Source organism: Hemicordylus capensis, chromosome 4, assembly GCF_027244095.1.
Source record: "Hemicordylus capensis ecotype Gifberg chromosome 4, rHemCap1.1.pri, whole genome shotgun sequence".
Classification (NCBI taxonomy): domain Eukaryota; kingdom Metazoa; phylum Chordata; class Lepidosauria; order Squamata; family Cordylidae; genus Hemicordylus; species Hemicordylus capensis.
Window position 1 is genome coordinate 79,619,613 of NC_069660.1, and position 6,194 is coordinate 79,625,806.

The following is a 6,194-nucleotide window of genomic DNA, read 5'->3' on the forward strand; positions in this document are numbered from 1 at the left end:
GAAGGAACTCTGAGCCAGAGTGGTACAGAGTGGTACAGTGGTTCGTATGCTGGACTAGATGGGGGAAATCCAAGTTCAAATCCCCATTCAGCCATGAAACTCACTGGGTGACTCTGGGGTAGTCACTTTATCTCTCAGCATAATTTTCCTCATAGGGCTATTGGGTAGGGATGTTTGAATCGGTTTGACCTTGACCTGGCCCAGCCCCCCAAAAGAAGGGGTTGGTCCAAGTTCAAACCAGGCCCGGTTTGGATTGAACCAGTTTGGACCGGTTTGATTGCCCTGCTTGTAAAGGGGAATCTGGTAAGGATTCTCCTTTACCAACAAAGGGGGCTAGGAAGGATTCCCTCTTGTAGCGGTGGGGGCAGGTGTGTGGTGGTGGCTCCTCTTGGTCCTGCCAGTGCTCCCCCCTTGCACCATGGGCCAGCGGGTGGCTCATTTCCAGCCTCTGTGCATGCCCACCGGCCCACAGTGAGGGGGGTGAGCACCAGCACTGCAGAACCAACCTTGCCACCATGAAAGCCAGTAAAATGCCCTGCTCCCAACCCATTTTTAGATAGGGAATCCCCCTCCCGCCCCCTTTGCTTGTAAAGGTGAATCTTTACTGGATTTCCCTTTACAAGCAGGGCAATTGAACTGGGTTCAACTTGAACAGAACCACTGCCAGTTCTATCAAACCAGCTCACGGACCGGGTGACTCGGTTTGTGTGCAGTTTGAAAGTAAAGAAATCTATATAAGTAAGTATAGTAAAGTAAATAAATCTATAGAAGTCACAGGAAAAGCAGAGACCAGTTACAAAAGTGGAGAACAAATCCATTCCGAAGTTACAAGGGCAGCTCTGCTTGTCTATTTCAAAAATGCATACATAAATAATAGAAAAATCACAGGTTTTTCAGTGATGCTTGCTGCATCTATGAACCATCTCCTGTAACTTAGAGGACACCATGGGAAGCAAAGGTGCATGGGAACAACCTCTCCCTACTCCATTCCTGCTGAACAGCTGGGTACTACTCTCTGCCTGCCTTGGGTGTCCACCATTTAGCCTGGGTGTCCATACTAGCAAACAACATTTAAAAAAAAATAGAGATCACCTCTTTAATCCTTGTCCAATGAACCATAAGCCACAGTGGACATATTAACGTTATAGATATTGGCCACAATCCAGAGAAAAACCTGGTTAGTTCTCTGCATAGCAAATGGATTTTTAAATTTATTTTCCTTCCAGCAGAATCCACTCATTCTCTACACCACACCCACATGGAAAGCCACTCCTGCAATTATTTGAAAAGCAGTGGACTCAGAATTCCATACATATGCCCTAAAAGAACTTTCTGGCTTCTTATGCCAGTTTCTGATCTAATTAGTCCAGTCTTACAGTTTGCTGTTGCTTCCAATATTTTATGGCATGTCATTTTGGGAATTGGCCATAGTGCTTTGCATACGGATCAGATCAGAGAGCAAGGGAGAGAAAGCTGAGGTTGCATTCCTACCCTCCAAACAAGCACAGACAAAGAAGCTAGCAAAAGACCAATAGCCAGCCTGCCTACCTGCTTTCTAACCAAAATGGTGTTTGGATTCTTCTGAGCAGCTAAAAGAAGAAGACTTACCCAGCCTCTGAGCACTCTGATTGGCTGCCTGAGGAGTCAATCAGCCTAGTCCCTCTCTGATTGGTTTATAGGGTGGTCCTAGGACTGCCAACTTTGCAAAGCAAAAGTGAGCATGCTTATTGGCTCCTGCCTTATTAATATTAATAAGATCTGTGGTTTTTTCCATTTGTTCTCTGAGGTTGGTTAGTGCTACCATCACCCACCTCAAAACTCTTAAAAGCAGCAGCAGCAGCAGCAGGCTGCAGGCAAGAGCAACAAGGAACAACAGAGGGAGGCAGTAGGCACACAAAATGGAGGCAGAGACAACATGGTTGACTGAGAAATTTAAGGCGAGTGCCACCCACTTTGCCCATAGATAAGATCCAGCCCTGCTTCATATGAAAATACAAAGAATTCACCGTCATTGGAATAGTAGGAACTGGAAAATGTAGAGATGGAGAAGAAACATATTATATCCTCATATCCTTATATTCAAGGATAGTGGTATTGGTTTTATATGGTAATCTGAGACCAGGGACCACCTTCCTTTCTCCAGCTAAGGCTGAAAGTTGAAACAGAAGGTGGCTGAAAGCAGCAAATAGCTCAGAGTGAGAACACGACAGGGAAGCTCCCAGCCAAACCAAAGAGGAAAAAAGCCGCTCGATGAAAATAACTCCCTAGATGCCAAAAGCTGTTGGCCTGAGATAAGAAGCTCATTAATAAGGAGGAACAGCATAGAGACCTGGGGGAAGACCCTATGCAAGAGCTGACATGGAATATACAGTCAAAATTAAAATGTTGTCAGGAGATAGTGTCCTGGCTGGGGTAGGGTTTGCCAAAATGTAAAGAGCAGGCACTGGAAGTCACAAATGTGAAACTGAGCAATGATGTGCTGAGATTGGGTGGAATGGCTAAAACTTTGTCTGAAATGGCAAACTATTCCCAGTCCCATTGAAGCTGGATTGATCGTGACTCCTTTCTTGAGATGTTTGAGGATCGAACTTGATAAGGTGCCCACTTCAGTGTGAACATGTGCTCTTTCAATAAAAGATGGTATAGCAGCAGACGCCATACTACTGACAGTGTGAGTTTCTCCTCAGGGTGGGCAGAAAAACCGCCACAACTATGTAACGCACCTACTGTATGACTGAATATTTCCTGAATCATATGTGAAGACTCAGTAATGAGTTCCAGCACAATCAGTCGTGTATCCATCCACACTAAAATAAAATAAAATAAAATAAAATAAAATAAAATAAAATAAAATAAAAATGTCCTCTTACCTGTTGTAAAGTACTATATGCAGATAGTGTTATACAACCCCCCACCCCACCCCCAGGCGTGTAGCTAGGGGAAATGGGGCCCATGTTCACCCCTCTCCCCAGCAGCCCCTTGGAGTGAGGGAGATAATGAAGAAAATAGGGAGGGATGTTGCTGGGGCCCCTAAGAAACTGGGGGCCCCTGGTTTTTTGAACCCATTTGCTCATTTATAGCTATACCCCTGCTCAGCCCATATAGCACCATCTATGCACATGGTGCTATATAAGAAGTAAGAGGACAGATCCCTGCCCTGAGGGGCTTGCAATATAGAAATAGGCACAAGGGTGACAACAGAAGGAGGGCAGGCAGAACAAATGGGGAAGAATGTGTGATTATTTCATGTAAAGGTATGTAGATTTAGTTGCAGTAGGGAGTTGTGCCACAGACTTAATGGAAAAGAGAGATTTTGAGAGAAATTTGAAAGAAAATAGGAGAGGAGGCACCGTGCAGGTAATCTGGGAGGGAGTTCCAGCAGAGCCTTATTCACACATTATGCTGAACACTCTTAACAATGAGTGTACAGTGTACAGTGTACACAGGTATAGATCTGTGTACAGGTACAATATTTCACATGTTTTGTTGAAAGCAAATACAGCAGCATACTTCCTCTCTCTACCACGCATTTGAAGGGTCTGTACCCAAGTTCACTTTTAAAATGAACGCAGGTACAGTCATCCACGCAGAACATGTACAAGCATACAGACATCTGAACACAGGTACAACATAATGAGCCCTTTCTCACAAGCAGTGAAAACGGGCAAGAGGGTTAGTGTGGAGGAAGCCTTAAAAAGCTGAACTACCTGCAGGTGATCATGGGCTCCCTCTTTGGCGGGCGGAGCCCTCGCCCAGATGATTACCAGCTGCTGCTGATAGCTTGGGGGCTTGAGGTGCCGGGATATATCGCCCCACATCACCCCCCTGGATTGAGTGCGAGTGTTCGGTGCATTATGGGGCTCCCCCTCCCCTCCCTGGAGCTGGCTGGGATCCTTGCGGTCTGCAAGATTGACCGCTGGCAGATGATCAGAGAAACAGGGTTAAGAGAGCGCTCACTCTCCTCCTCTCATTTTATAGGATGGCTGTGGAGGCAGATTTGCCGCTGAGGTGCTGCCGCCTTAGCCCAGTTTTGCCTGCGTGTGTGAATAGCTTCAATGTCTGGAAGCAAAGAAGTCTTTGACTTCTGTGCAAAGTCAAAACAGTTGAGGACTGGGAAGGGAAAGGGTGCATAGTGTTGGAAATTCTCTGTGGTAAGAGAATCCCTTTTTCATTATAGCAGAGTGCACAGAGGCACAACACAGCGGAATTTACTGTGCTGAGAGTAAACTAACTTGGAGCCAATTCATAGTTTCAAATCAATATATAAGGCATTTATTAAGGAACTCCATTCTAGATGGGAAAGTGAGGAGTTAGGATCTCTACTCTATCTATCTAGCTTGATGCAGATGGATTCTGCATCTTCTCTGCACACATGGTGCAGGGAGAGGAGCTTGCCACGTTGCAAGGTAGAAGAACAGGTAGGGAAGAGAGAGAGGAAGGAAGTTAATCCCTAAGAGTACCAATCTACATTTCAAAGGGATAGTGTCAGAGCAGTGGAGAAGGGATAACCAGTGTCTTGACCCTCTAGCCCTCTGACTCACTAGTCTGTCCTCCACTGTCTGAGACAAGAGACAGCGCAAAGTCCTTTAACTTCCAACACATAGTTCATTGGGGGAGAGACGGAAACCTGTCAAGAGCTGAAGATGGGTGGCAGTTGAAGGTGGAAACTGCTGAGTCTGAGAAAGGACAGAAGTGATGAAGGAGACAGAAGAGGACAAGGCTTCAGAGAAAGCAGCTTGATCAATAGAACGCAGGCAGTGGAAGGAGCAGGAAGCATGTGGAGTATGCGGAGGGGATGGGCTTTGTGCAGTACTGAAGGGAATGATCAGACAGAGTGTGCTACCTTAGGGAGGTCAGAAACACAGCACTTCTGGTGAAGACAAGGTCAGGGGTGGCTATGGCAGTGTGCAGGGGAGTCTTTCCAAGGAGCGGGGAGGGGAGAACTGGTTTGGGGAGTTTTCTGCATAAATGTTGAACTCACTGAAGGAGCAGAGTGGGAGTGGGAGGAGCAAAGTGGGAGCAAAGTGTCAGAGAGCAGGAAAGTGAGCCAGAGGAGGATGGAGCCTTGCAAAATGAACACCAAAGGTAGAGAAACAGTGTGATGGGGGGATGGGATGGACATAGACTGGAACTGGTAGCATTTGAAGAGAAGGCGGCCACCATCACCACCATGGTCTTCAGGATGAATTAAACAACAGAAGCAGAGACACCAAAGGAGAGGGCAACAATGCAGCAGCATCAGGAAGAGGGGACCGAGTTTCAGTGGGGGAAGTAGCTAGAAGGTCCGAGATAGGGAGATATGATTGACAGTGACTGCTTTCTGGATGAAGAAGCAGTGACTGCAGAGGGAACATATATGCAATGTATAATATGCCCAGCCCCACCGCAAGTTCAAATGCCACCATTCATTTTTGAATCGGGTAGTGCACACATGCTAAATTATGCTGTTTTTCTAGCACATCAAAGCTTGCACTAAAAAACTTTGTTAGTGAAAACTGCAGATGAAATCTTATGAAACTGACCATCGCACTGAAACAGCTTTAGGAAAAACAGCATCTCCCCCCCCCCCCAGCCATTGGGGCATTCTGTGTCAAATGGATCTTCTTAGAGCCAATGCGTGGCAGATTGTGTTATTGCCACCTCATTAGCGTTGTTATACAACAATGCAAGTCAGTCTCAGTGCTTCTGCGGCATTATGTATTGTGCTCCCTAACTGCCACAAGGGCTGGCAGCATTGCCTGAATATTCAAATAAAGGATGCAGGTGGTAATAAATCATTTCAACTCCTGAATCCCTGGGAGCAGAACCCCTAGTGCATTTTACACTCATAAAAAACTCCACATGGGGGAGCCATTTGCAAAGGCAGAATAACAGTCCCAGTAGGAATAATTCACAGCATGGAAACTGGAATCCATTTGTTCTGTTTCTACTATTCTCTAATGTATATCCTAATTGATCTGAGATATACTCTATGAGTGTGAGTTGGTACAGCCTTTTCCAATGCAGATTGTCTTGTAGAGCAGCTACCAGAACTGATCAGTGAAGCTGGAGCACCATTATTTCAGAAAATTTACTCAGTGTAACCCTGTGTATGTTACTCAGTAGTAGATCTCCTATGTTTAATGATGCTTACTCCCAGGTAAGCATGCATAGGGTTTCAGCCTTAGTTGCCTAATTGACAGCATATGCATAGA